The 14,572-nt window shown below is 41.9% G+C and overlaps 1 long non-coding RNA gene across 2 annotated transcripts in view; it reads right to left on the bottom strand.

Annotated features, from left to right (window-relative positions):
* The window catches only part of LOC134478900 (small ribosomal subunit protein eS10-like), a 207,842-nt gene that overhangs the window by 57,601 nt on the left and 135,669 nt on the right, over positions 1–14,572 (bottom strand). Inside the window, exon 2 of one of the 2 annotated variants that reach the window (XR_015627336.1) lies at positions 1,118–1,221. This is a non-coding gene — a long non-coding RNA (small ribosomal subunit protein eS10-like). Of the gene's footprint in view, positions 1–831; positions 1,222–14,572 lie in introns of those variants that run through there. The other variant, XR_015627335.1, reaches the window with a different exon arrangement.

Below are 14,572 nucleotides of genomic sequence, written 5' to 3'. Positions count from 1 at the left end.
GCATTTTAAGGTCTGGAGATATACTAATAGGTCATTTCTCTTTCAAGAAACTCACAAGAACACTTTAGATTTGGGGAAATGCTTTAGTTTGAAAAAACTGCAGCTATGTGATTGAGAGACGGTTCGTTGATTAAGGGCTGCTCTTCCAGAGGACCTGGCTTTGATTCCCAGCACCCACATGATAGCTTATAATCTGTGGCTATTTCAGGGTTCTAACTCCTTCTTCCGGCCAACATGAGCTGCAAGATTCTTTGAGTACAGGTTTGTTTTAAAAAAAAAAAAAAAAAAAAAAAAAAAACGTAGGAACACTAGGGAAGGAAAACCTGAGACTTGCTCTCTTTTAAAGATGTATTTATTTATTTTATGTATAAAATATACACCAGACACGCCAGGAAAGGACATCAGATCCCATTACAGATGGTTGTGAGCCACCATGTGGATGCTGGGAATTGAACTCAGGACCTCTGGAAGAGCAGTTCGTGCTCTTAACCATTGAACCATCTCTCCAACTTCAAACCTGAGACTTTCATGGGATAGGGAGTGATAGAGTGATTTGAGAGAAATTTCAAATTTCTCTATCAGATAATAAATGGCGAGATGGTCTATGAGCACTTTCTAGAGGTTCCAGCAGGACTTTGCAGGGGCTGAAGCCCTGCGTGAGCAGAAGCGTTAATGACTCTGAGCAGTTACTGGGAACAGCAGGCTCTGAGTTGATTCTCCTCTGCACTTCTGCATTATTCTTGGGAGAGAAGCTCAGAAAGATGATTCCCCGTGGTATTAATTGTGGAATAACTCAAGGAGCTTACAGCTAATTTCAGGTTCCCAAACTGCTTCCATCACCCGACTTTATTAACTGTGTAATTCATTTCACAAGAGCTCTTGTACCTCATCCCTCTTTCGCTGCCCTCTAGTCATTGCCAGCTTCACTCATGGCTCTCAAAAGCCTCCCATTACACAGCACACATCGCTTCCTACAAAACTATCCAGAGCTCCTTCATGGCTTCCCTGTGCACCAAGGCCACAGATTGAATCTTCCTCCACAAAGCCCATCTTCCATTTCCATGCTGCCAGAGATGTGGTCATGACGCTCTTCCAGATTCGTCTAGATGGAACTCACCCTCCTCAGAGCGAGTCCAATCCCACTCCAATAGGAGCCTCAGCTTGCTGCTCTCTGTTCTCAATGCCTTTGCAGACTCTGACATACAAACGTATTGTTTACATCTAAAAACATGAGAAAAATCAATAAATGAATGGTAGGTGGAATGGCTGTGTAAATTTTCTTCATCATCTAATTCCTCATCTACACTCTGGGTAACGGCCAGCTTCACAAACACAGCATCACAATCAGATTTTTTATAAGTTGGAAGTTGAAATGGCAAAGAACGCTTATCATTCTTATTAAACTAATGGCCACCGCTATTCTTAGACCTGTCCATTCTCTCTGATGTGCTGTCACCATAGCACCCGCCCCGTCTCTTCCCATACTTGAAGTCGGCCCACCATCCCTCCACTCTGCTGCTATTGGTGGCCTGACTGCCCCCTCCTGCTGGAGATAACTTCCCCGAGGAGCTAGTCAGCTCTGCTGTACATTTATGGTGTCACGGGTGTCAACTGCTTGTCTGTGCCACTCAGCACTGGTGTGACAGTTCTTATTAATTGTCAATATGACAGAATCTAGAATCACCTCTGGGCATGCCTATGGGAGATCATCCAGATTACACTGATTGCTGTGGAGAGACTCTCCTTAATGGGTTGGGATGAGGGTGGTTGCAGGACAGACCATTTCATGGTCTGGGTTCTGGACACAGTGACGAGGAGAGAGGGACCTGAACGCATGCCCTTATCCCTTGCTATCCACCTCCTTACCTACCAGCTGCCTCAGTCTTCCCCCAAAACGATGGGCAAGTACAGCATTGAACTGAAAGGAACCTTTTATCTTAGCAGTTGCTTTCATCAGAGTATTTTACCATAGCAACAGGAAAAGCTAAGACAACTGCCCTTTCACTGGCTCCCTTCTAGCTCTACACAGCAGTTCCTGAGGTGTTCCTTCTCCAGCCCCCAAAATGCCCTCCAGTCCACCTTTAATGCCCACTTATTCTCAACACAACATCCATTTGGCCAAATGCCCTGAAGTCTACCCTTAGCTCTAAACATCATGTTGCTCACATAAGACCTCTTGGGCAGGACATGTAGCTTAGCATTAGAGCACCTGTCCAACACATACAAAGCTCTGGATTCCATCTCCAGGATAATGGAAAACAAGAGAGTTCCTTTTAATTTGCCCCAATATTAACTCCTCAACTGACTTGGCAGACATCTTTTAGCTACTTCTTAAGCCTAAATCCACTGCTAGCAGACCACAGGAGAGCTGATGCTAAACTGAAAGCATAGACCCGGAAATTCTGTCAAACACTAGCCTCCAGTCAAATGGGATGTTTTGGGTCAAAACGGGATTCAGGGGCACGTCAAATCAACTTGCATGATTATGAAGGACTAATTAACTTAAGCAGAGGTCCTGTGTAGAATAAGGTTCAGGACTGGATGTGTGTGTTTCTCTCTCCCTGTGTGTGCATGCTCTTTCTCCCCACCCCTCTGTCTCCCTGTTTGCATGGTCTTTTCCCTGGCTCCACTCCTGGGAACCGGTGAATCCACCCAAGAGCTGCCCCCAATAAACCTGCCTTTTTTACTCTCGATTCAGCTTGAATTGACTTACTTCATCGCCAAGAAAATCTATTATTTTAGTGCCAAAACCTGGGAAAGGGGGAGGAATCACCCTCTGGAATAGGCAATAGGTGAAATAGGCAAAAGCTTAGGCTGTTGGTAGACAGGGGTATTTATCCAGAGTCCATAGGATCCATGAGAGGTGGATTCAAGTCGAGTCTCTGAAACTTACAAGAGCTGTTTTAAGTTTACAAAATGAGATGAGTTTCAGACATGTTAGCATTACCATTGTTTGTTAACTGTACCAAAATCTCTTCCAACATCTTTACAGCTAAATCTTGTACTCTACATATAACCAAAGGGAATTAAACCTTTTACTCAATCCCAGGTGTGCCAGCCAACAGGGGCTTCATTCCCACAGGAAGTCCTGTGTTCCCTAGGGATGCAGCCTGAAAAAGATAACAAATAGTACACTATCCTCTGGCTTGCCTCCCAAGCAACCATCTTTGAATTTTTTCCTCTTTGACAACACATTTATACTGAGAACCTGTGAAAATGCCCACTATCCCACCCTCTCCATTAATCCTTTCAAAGTGTGCAAACATACTTGTACCCCAACAGCAGATCTGACCTATAAAACTTCAACAAACAACAACAAAAAGCAGTGTTGAAGAACTCCTAACGCTAATGCACAACACTTAGCTCTCACATATGAAAACTGGGTTAAGGGTCAACTTCACACTCGGCTGGGACATTCGTTTAGTTTTCACTTTCCACTGGTGAATGTGGTTTATTAGAGGGCCCCTGGCACATTGCCTGTTCCAAATATCAAATCAGACAGTAAATACAGCATCTGAAGAGACGCCTGGCTCATAAAAGCTACGGCTCTCACCCCAGGCTTCACTATCCCTCATCAAATGAGAATGCAGCAGGCGGAAGAATTAAAACATAATTCAGAAGCGGTAGAGTCCAGCTCTAGAGGTGGGTCCCCACTAACAACCTGATAAGCCGTCTACCCCTGCCCAAACTAGAAATGTAGAGAGAAAAAAGATAGCAACACCCAAACTTGCACAACAACCTGAGGATATGACAAGATCATGTCCTGAAAATCTTCACACTACAAAACATGTAGAATGTGGAGGTAAATCACACACATCATGCGTAGTTTTACCTCATTACTCAGTGAGGAAAGAGGGGGAGACAATCTTTCCAGACAATGCTGCCAGGTGAAGACCAAGTATTTTACACATCTGAAACTACAGGGGGTGGTTTCACACTCAGACCACAGAAGCTAAACATTTTCCTCTCTATACATATTCCATAATATGTTGCTAACCTCAGAAGCACTCAGTGAAGTTTACTTTTAAATTCCCTTAACAACTAAAATCCAAGCTCCTGACCATGGCTGTGTCTCTCAGTGCTCCAGACAAACCTAATTCCAATTTCCCCGCATACCCAAACGGGTCTTTTTCCTTTGCAGCCCTGATAACCTGTGTTCCAACAGTATCAACTTCTGTCCAAGCTAAGAAAGTACTTTCCACCCTGTTTAGTCATCAAGATGAATCATTTATCCATCCTTGGCCTCTCTGGCTCCTTTGTGCCAAAGACTTTCCATAGGAATCTGACTAGGAACTTAGAGGGAGAAAATAAAGACAAACTAGGATGTTATAAAAGTTACTAATGTATCAATTCTCTCAGTGTGTATTTATTACATCCAGACACTCTTCTAAATTCTAAGGGTGTCTTCGTGAAGATTTGGTCTCTGTACTCACCATGCTAAATAGGAGGAAATAAATAAAGTATAGGCCCCACTGAAACAAACTTGTGTGGGCTATCACAGAAAGAGGAGCCTCAAAGACCACTGGGATATGTGACAGACAGTGGCAGAGAGATGGCCAGGGGATTGGAGAAAAGCCCACATGCAGACAGGAAACACAATGTACACAAGGGAACTAAAGCAAAGTTCTAGAGTTGATGTTCTTAGTGGCAGAAACGAGCATCTTTCTCAGTTACAAAAGCAGGGTGGACACTGCAGAAACACTAGAAATTGTGAGGAGCAAGCAAGAGAAGCATCCACAGGTGCAGAGGAAACAGGCTCACTATTGGAAGGATCATCCTGACTATCTAAATCCATGAGCTACTGGAGCTCTCAAGAGGAATGAAGAAACATTAAAAACGTAATATCAATGGGCAATGGTGGCAAACCCTTTAATCCCAGCACTCGGGAGACAGAAATAGGCAGGTCTCTGAGTTCAAAGCCAACCTGGTCTACAGAGTAAGTCCCAGGACAGTCAGAACTACACGGAGAAACCCTGTCTGGAAACAAAACAAAACAACAAAATTAATAGCTAGAGTTCTTCCAAATATCATAAAAACAGAAAATCCATAGACATAGGAGCTGAATAATCCTACAACATATCACAGGAAACTGTTGAGGACCTTGCCAAGCCTGCAGACTGAGCTTTGCCCCCAGGATCTACTGACAAAAAGACAACTGACTCTCACAAGTTGTCCTGGAACGTCTGTGTGTAGACTTATCATGCACTCATGAGTGTACATGTACACATACACACACACACTTTTTAAACCACCACCCCCCAAAATAGGAAACCACCAAACTGTAAAAATAAAAAAGTGGAGGATGTGTGCTATCTAAAGAGAAAACTGAGGTATGGGGGTACACTGGGCCGACATCTCAAAAACTATTCAAGCACAAAGACAATGAAACATTGTGGAGCCACTAAAAGGGACCGCCAGATGCTTATGTTCATAAACATCTGTGAACATGAAGAAGGATGCATTGCCCAGACCAGCGAGAGCAGGGATGCTCTTCCTTCGACAGCATGCATGTGCTGCAAGAAGTGGTGAAGGAATTCTCCAAGAAACAAACTTTTATTAATGAACATTTAAGTGATCATCGTGTCACTGATATGTTAACCACGTGATCTCTTCTGAAACTTCTTTAGCAGACAATTGGTTATGTAAAGCCAAAATTACTATAAAGCAGAGTGTGTAAGGGATTTACATTTTTGAATTTTAAAGAGGGGAAATGAAATTGTAGTCCCACAAGGTACTTACTTATATATGAAATGATAGAATATTACTTTAATCTTTCCTCAGGCAGAGCACGAAAACTGTGAACGTTCTAAACCCATGGTAAGAACTAAATGACACCAAAGAGATATAATTAATAACTCCGTAGAACATAAAGCAGAAAAAAGTTCAGTTAAGCACATCTTAAATAATGTTCATCGATTTAAAAATAACTCGAGAAGGGGTTATAAATAATTCTAAAGAAATTCAAATGAAAAAATATCAAAATTCATGATATGTGGGTGAATTAGTGTTTAAAACAAAACCAGGGGCTTCTAGTACTTCTTAAGAAAAAAATGAGATATATGTTAATGATACAGAAAAACAAACACAAACAAGATAAGAAGGAACATTAATAAAGTAGGGGGAGATAGAAATAAACGAACAAGACCAAGATTCATTTTGGAAAAGACTGATCAAAATGGCAACTCTTTAAGCTTAACTAGAACAAGAAAATGAGAACAAATCACTATCATGGGGAGCTAAAGGAAACAAACTGGTATAAAAACCTGTTAAGAGAATACATGGGAAATTTATTTTTCTTTGAAAGATGCAAATTACTGAAGTCAAGACAAAGGGGAAGAGAAGTTTAAATGACCCAACCACTTAGAGTATTCCTCTGTACCAAGCAAGGCTTTCTCCCTCTCTGGCCAAGATCTTTCTTTCTGTTTTGCTTCTGCTGTAAAGTAAGAATGGTTTCACTGCATAACAAATCTTCTGGGCGATATAAATCATCCCCAGACAGCATTCAGTACTGCCTCCCACAGGAGAAGCTCTATGGAAGTGCTTTAAAATAAACCATTGTATGGGAAAACGTTAGTCTAACGAACTAGGCCAACACTTCTCTCCTCGTGTCTCTTATTCATTCATTCATTCATTCTCTCATATATTAAATCCCATCCACAGTTTCCCCACCCTCCTGTTCTCTGAGTCCTTCACCCCCAAACTCCCCTTTCCCACAGATCCACTCCTCCTCCTTTCAGCAGAGGGCAGGCCTCTCAGGGACATCAACCCAACAGCGTAACAAATTACAATAAGACTAGGCACATACACTCACATCAAGGCTGGATGAGTCAACCCTGTAGGAGGAAAGGGATCCCAGAAGCAGTCAAAAGAATCAGACACCTCTCACTCCTGCTGAGGAGTCCCACAAGAACACCAAGCTACACACTATAACACATTCGGAAAACCTAGGTCAGACCCATAAAGGCTCCCTGGTCTTCACTTCAGTCTCTGGGAGTCCCTATGAGGTCTGCTTAGTTGATTCTCTGGGCCCTATTCTTATGGTACCCTTGACACCTGTGACTCCTGCAATCTCCCTCTTCCACAGGATTCCCTAAGCTCCACCCAATGTTTGGCTATGGGTCTCTGAATCTGCTCTGTCAGTTGTAGGATAAAGCTTCTCTGATGATGATTATGCTAGGCTCCCATCTAGGAGTATAACAGAGTATCATTAGGAATCATTTCATTGATTTTTTTGGGGGCCAGTTGTTTTATCCTATCCTCAGGTCTCTGAGTTGTCCAACCTCTGTCTGGTTCCTGGCCCTCCAGGCCATGGCAGGCATGGGCTCCTTCTCCTGGTGTTTGTCTCTAGTTGAACCAGTCATTCATTGGCCACCCCCACAAGTTCCATGCCACCTTTATCCTAGCAAATCTTGACAACAGGACAAATGGTAGATCAAAGGGGTCACTCTTGTAGATTCCAGAAAGTTTCCATTGCTCTAAGTTCCTACCTCACCCCTAAAATGCTCCCCAATTCAAGTCATCTTCCAGTAGTCCTCCCTCCATCCTATACCCAATCTCACCCATTCCCTTCCCCACCTACCTCAGCCCTCCCACAAAATCTATTTCCCCTTCCCAGGAAGATCCATGCATCCCCTCTTGAACCCTCCTCATTATTTAGCCTCTCTATATCTGTCGATGGTAACCTATTCTTTACTTTACAGCTAGTATCCACTTATAAGTGAGTACACGCCATGTTTGTCTTTCCAGGTCTGTATCATCTCACTCAGGATGATTTTTTTTCTAGTTCTATCCATCTCCCTGCAAATTTTTTTTTTTGCAAATTTTTTTAAACAACTGAGTAATACTCCATCGTGTAGCTGTACCACATCTTGTTTATCCATTCTTCAGTCGAGGGACGTCTAGGTCGTCTCCAGTTTCTGGTTATCACAAATAAATCTGCTACGAGTAGTAGTTGAGTAAGTGTCCTTGTGTTGGGTGGGCTCTGAGCTCCAGATCCTTTCTAAGCCTTCAGTGGAAGACTGGCACTCGACAGAATCAAAACACACTTTAAGATCTCTATTTTGAGCATCTTGGAATTCAGTCAGTCCTTGAAATACTGGGCCATGCTTAGGGCTTTTAGTTCAGATGGTGGCACAACTTCAAAGCAGGAAACAAAAGGGGAATGTGGCCCTGGTTCATACCTACTCGGATCTCATGGTAAAAGAAATGACTTACAGAAACTAAACATGAACTATTTTGAGACCTGTACTAAAGTCCCTGGCTTCACTGCTTGGGCACTCATGATATGCTTACCAGACTCAAAGCTACATGGACACAGGATCATGGTGTTAAGTTGTGGACAAATTTTTTTGTAGTTTAAGTAACCCTAGCTATTGTCTTCCAGTGACCCTATGGTACTACATGGAAGGCTGTCCTGGTAACTGTCTATGGGAGGCAGTGGGTCTTTAACAGAAGTCCTTGATGATGGTATCACTATGACAGTAAACATCTTCCCTTCCACAAAGCAAGCTTTAGTCTTTATACTTGGGAATGGACCTCAGACCTCACACCTGCTCAGCAAAGACTCTAGCAGTGAGCTATATCACCAGTCCACAAAGTAAGTTCTCAAACAAGAAGACATCTCTATTTTAGGTACAAGAAAGAATTGGTGTGTAACTTCTATTTCCAGACAAAATCCAGCCCCTGGCATAGCTCCAGTATGTAAAAAGAAATATGTTTTGCAATTTTAAACTGAATAACATACTTGGGAAAATATGAGGAAAAAAATCCCGAGATCATTACCAAGGTTATATAAACCCTGCTGTCTAAATCAAACACAGTAAGCATTGCTGTTGGGTGCTGGAGACACTAGATGGTTGCTATGGTGATATCACAAGAATGGATACCCGCTCTGGACCAGATGTTCCCTCAAGCTTGAAAAGACAAAGCCATTCCTGTGTAGACTTAACATATACTGACTCTTTTAAAGCAGCCATGTGATAAGACATTAGTCCAACATCAGGATCAAATTGCCCTTCTAGTTTTAATCAGAGATTTGAAAGAACCTGGGGACAAGCACCAGATGGACAAGTCTGAAGTTCTGGCTGAAGATTATCCCTCACGTCTCATCTACAAGCATTAGTAATTGTGTGTATTTATAATTTAAAGTCATGAACTGCAAACAAGGGTGGCTCTGGAAGTCCCATGAAGACACACTTAGGGCTTGAGAATTCCTAACAGAGGACATGAAAGACATAAGAGCATTTTGGACAAAAGAGGGAGTAAAAGAGCAAGTCAATGGGCAAAATACTTTTTAAGATTTTTATGACCTTAACTGTAGGTATAAATGGGTATATGCGCACATGTGTGTGCATGTACCACTAAGTCTAGAAAAGACAGCTCCAGGCAGTTGTAAGCAGCCTAATGTGACTGCCAGGAACTGAATTTAGGTCTTCTGAATATTAAGTACATATTCTCAACCACTGTTAGATTATGTTAGTGATTCACACTTTTAATCCCTCTGGCCAAAATACAGACATACTCCCTTAGTACAATATTAGTTGATAGAAGGAAGTGGTCATATTTGAAAGTGACATGTAATTGAGGGACAGACAAAGTGATGAATCAAAGAAAGATTTGACAGAATGAGTCAGCACTAGGATTCACCCAACTCTAAGGAGGACAGCACAGGAAAGAGAAGCTATTCAAGAGCAGAACTGGGAGAGAAAGGCAGTCAATAGGGAGACATTGCAGTGACTTCAGTGCAGTAGAGTTCATTCATTCAGGAATTCATGCAGTTCAGTGCAGGTCAGCAGAGATAGTTGAAGCCAGAAAATAAGGAGCCAGAAGATTAGAACAAATTACCAGAGTTGGTCTGAGGACTAGCAGAACAATTCCGTGAGAAGCTGAGAGAAGCCAGATTGAATCAGTCAGCTTGTAGAGGAGTTTGAGCCAGAAGAGCTGAGTTGAACTGGCCAGCCTGAGTTCAGAAAGAACCAAAAAGGATGAACTTATTCAGCAGTAAGCCTCCAAAACAACAATTATATCTGGTGAATAAAAGTTACTTTTACAAAGATAAATTGTCAACATTGCTATGGTAGGTGGAGACTGCCCACCAAATATCACACACAATTAAACAGTGCTAATGTGTGCTTAGGACTTCAAGTTCCTTTGCTTGATAAAAGAATGCTACCTGATAGGTTAAATGACGGTCACCACCTAATAAAATATCTTCCATCCCTGACTCCCTCCATGCTCTAGGCTAGCCTCTCAGCAGTCCTCTACTTTTCTAACATGCAGAACTCTCATTATAGGAATTAGTCTTCCTGTCAATCAACAGCCCTGCTTTTGGCCTGCCCAGTTCCCACATAATCTCCCTGATGCTCAAAGCCACTTCCCACCAACCAGTCCACAAGGCCTACCCCACATTTCCTGATCCTTGTCCATTCTTCTAGGCATTTGACAAACTCCCTGCCCTGACATTCTGCCATTACTACCTAAGAAGACCTATATCAGACACAATCAGCTTGGTAATCACCTGGAACACAGAGCCCATTGGGTCAGCCTTCCATGAAGACAGAAAGAACAATTCTACTGAATAACTAACTAGAGAGTGATAAGAGTAGGGAAGGAACACAGGGTTGTTTGTGACATGGACTGAAAAGTCCCATTCTTCCCAACCTTATTCCAGGGGCAGAGACACTGAGGTAAGCTAGACTAAGCAGTTTTGAAAGCAAAGAAAGCAAAGATGAAAATGTCTGATGAATTCTTATATTCTCATTAATTATTTCACTAGCCTTATAAAAATCAGCACTGAGAAAGGATGCTTTGAACCAAAAGAACACTTTTATCTAAAACTCTACTGTGTCCCCGACTGCCTGATGGTTTTGTGGCTCTAATTAAATCAGCTTAATGGGGAAGAGCATGTCACTGGAGGTCATCTGGTTATAACTGAGCTTTTTCCTTTTGTTATCTCCCCCTTGCACCCTCATGCTCTGTCGTGTTTTTCCAGCTAAACATGCTGACCTTACCGAGGATTAACTTTTGGGATTTCTGAATACCGAAAACAGCTCTTCAGATATTAGATCACTGTCTTTGGAGGCCACAGGGATTCTTCTTCCTACTGTTGCTCTAATCTGTCCCCTTTCCTCTATTCAAATTTTTATCTTAACAGCTGTAACTAGAAAAAGATCCTGTCTTAATAGCATGGATGGAGAGATGGGAGCTGAGAGAGACCAACCCCACCCAGCTGTTTAAACTGCTGACTAAAGTCAGTCAAAAGCAAGATATTCGAAGGGTTTGTTTCCTCAAAGAGTTCTTCATGTCCTTGAAAGTATGCACACTCCTCATGATACCCCTCCCCTGCCAGTCTAGTTACAAGTACAAAATACCAATTGCATAGATCTGAAGAGAGAGATATTTGCAAAACCACGTTTCCCAAAACCTAATTATGTGGGACAAAGAATTCACAGAAAGTCCCAGTCATCCTGAAATAAAGACTATTCTGTCTTCCAGCACCACGAGTTTCAATTGTTGCCTTTTATGTTTCCTGTCAAATGCTGCCATGTGTGCACATGACTCTCAAAGTTGTTGTTATTCTAGAATACGAACTGTGTGAGTAATGCCCTGATGATCAATCAAAATCCTTTTTGCAAAAGACAAATGGGCACTACATTCACTTAGGTGCAAAGGAGACCTCAGTCGTGCATATAATACAACCTAAGAACACAGGTTGATGTTGGTTCTAAGACCAGTGGGGTTGGGGACTCACAGAAAACTAGGGTTCTCTTCCCTCTCCCCACTTCCCTTCTCCATCTTTCTCCTTGTCTCCTGTCTGTGTGCTGGGATTCTCCCCTCAGACAATGGTTGCAGATAGCTGTGAGGTCACACACCGGGGTTCACAGCCTAAATAGGAAAGCATGCTTCCTGTTGAGCATGAGGTTAGCAAGGAAGGCGGCAAAGGTCCAAGAAAGAGGGAGGAGGGAGCAACAGGCTTAGTGTGATTTCAAGCATGGACATGGGCAATGAAAACCAGTTTGGAGAAGGAAGCAGAGTGCTGTTGACAGAAGTGGGTGGAGAGGAAGAGGAGAAGCAGGAGGAGGAGGAAGATTAACTCAGATACAGCCACGTGTCAAAACAAAAAAACAAAAAAAACAAAAAAAGCAAACCAACATCTGAGATTAACGGAATGGTTAACATGAGTTTTTCTATACTTTTTCAAAGTAGCTCACACAGAATGGAAGTTTTCAATGTGAATGGCCGAAAATACCATCATCTCCCTTCCTCAATGAATCCATCAATCATTAATAGTTAAAATTATTTTTATGGCTCTTCCTCCAAGTCTAAGTCCAATTAATTAATGGGCTCTGAAGAGTTTATATGTACACACACACACACACACACACACACACACACACACACACACACATATACACACATACACACACCAATAATAATTAAAGAAAAAGAAGATATGAATTTGAGAGGGAATGGGGGCACGAGGGAGGAGGGGGAGGGAAGTCAGGAGTGGGAGAGATCTAGGACTCATGTGTGAAGTTCTCAAAAAAATAATTTTTAGAAAAGATTGTGGCTCTCTTCTTCATATTTGTATCAGGAATTGCTGCTCTAAAGTGGATTTGTTGCCTGTAATTATCTGATCTCAAGCTTTTTCTGTAAAAGCACTTGTCGGAGATTGATCCACACTTTTTTCTCAGCTAGGACGTTAGCAAAGGGGAAAATCAATTCCTAGCATCTGTCGTACCTGTGAAGTCCCTGCTTTTAAGAAGTCCTTGGGGAAATTAGAGTCCAGTCTCTGAAACCTGCTTGGAGAACTGAGGGAACCTGCACTATTTGTGTGTTAAGTGAGGAGTAAATGACTTAGCCAGAGACCCTGGTGCATGTCTGTAATCCCAACTGTGGGAAGGGCGGGGCCTGAGATAGGAAAAGCGTGAGTTCGAGCCCAACCTGCACTACACAGCAAGACCTAGATGAGAATGTAGCTTCGTGGTAGAACACTGCACCTACCACATCTGAGGCCTTGGGATCAGCAGTGCCAAGTAAGCAAAGAGAAAGAACCTTTACAGACCTTTGTTTAAATGGCTGAATTTAACATATACATACTTAGACAGGGTTCTTTAAATGGATGTTATTTCATTCGATTGTGTGTGCTGTCCTTTTATCCTAAAATGACTACAGAACAAACAATATTTTAAAGGCATAAACTTGAGCTGAGAGTGACAGACCCGGTACTCAACGTTCACCATGAAGACTTTGAAAGAGCTTCGTGGGAAGTTCACGAGAGTCTAGATGAACCTGTGATGTCTGTTTTGTGTGGGTAAAAACATCTTTGTTCTTAATTGTGAAATTCCCCAATCCATGAACCCTTTATCCTACATCTATAAAAATAAAAACATCTAAGATAAGTAATTCCAGGGACCCTCAAATCAGATACTCTAGGGCCTATTATTCTAGCCTCATGTATTTCAGGTCTTCAAAAACAAAAAATAAATTAATCCAATTACTGCTAAACATCAAAGGTAGGAAGATTCTTGTCAAAATCATGACATCATGTCTTTGTTTCTGACTTCATTAGAGAACATATTTGAAGTATTTTTTAAAATAGTATCAACTCATTTCATCTTTTTATAACAAAGATTTATACTCGTGGTTCTCAATCTTTCTAATGCTATGACCTTTTAATACAGTTCCTAAAGTTGTGGTGATCCCCAACCATAAAAGTATGCCTTTGCTACTTCATAATTGCAATTTTGCTACTATTATAAACCATAATGTAAATATCTGATATGCAGGATATCCAATATAGGACCCCTGTGAAAGGATCATTCAACCCTAAAGAGGTTGAAACCCACAGGATAAGAACTGCTGAACTATAATAATGACTTGGTGGTACTGGAGGCAGGGGGATGACGGAACGGATGATGACAAGATGAAAGATGTCACTGTCTACTCAGATAATGAGTTTTTAGTTCTACAAATTTACCAAACACTCAGCAATCTCTTAGTAGGTCATTTGGTTAGTTACAAACTTCAATTCTATCTGTGGGGACACACAAATTTCCTAAACTAACGGATTAAAACTTTTGCACCTCAGAAAACAGCTTAAACAAGTTAACCCTAATTTCTTTTCCTATTTAAAAAGAAGCCCGAGAAATAGTTCTATGTGTGGAAAGTTTCCATCATAAGATGAATTTCCCAGAAAATGTCCTTTGTGACCACAGCTTGTCACGTGAGGCTCCGTGCTTACATCAGCATTTACACAGACTAAATTTATTACAAGTGACACCAATTACCAACCACTTGGATGCCTAGAAAAACAAGCAACAGAATTCCACTGGCAAATGCAGAACCAGAGAAGACATCACAGATGGAGAGCCCAAATCACATGCCTAGACCCCAAATGAAGCAGGTACAAGTATGTGCATGTGGCACTGTCAGAGCCTCTTTACCCCTATATTCCTCTGTGTGACTTCCTCACCCCCATTACCTCCCTGAAGGCTTGGCACATCTCAAGGACCCAGATGTTGATTTCTGAGAGTCACGGTGATTGTAAGAGCAGTTGTTAATGGGAGTCTGC

Source organism: Rattus norvegicus, chromosome 8, assembly GCF_021556685.1.
Source record: "Rattus norvegicus strain SHRSP/BbbUtx chromosome 8, alternate assembly SHRSP_T2T, whole genome shotgun sequence".
Classification (NCBI taxonomy): Eukaryota; Metazoa; Chordata; class Mammalia; order Rodentia; family Muridae; genus Rattus; species Rattus norvegicus.
The sequence above is the reverse complement of the archived record's forward strand: the minus strand, read 5'-3'. Positions and strand labels throughout refer to the sequence as shown.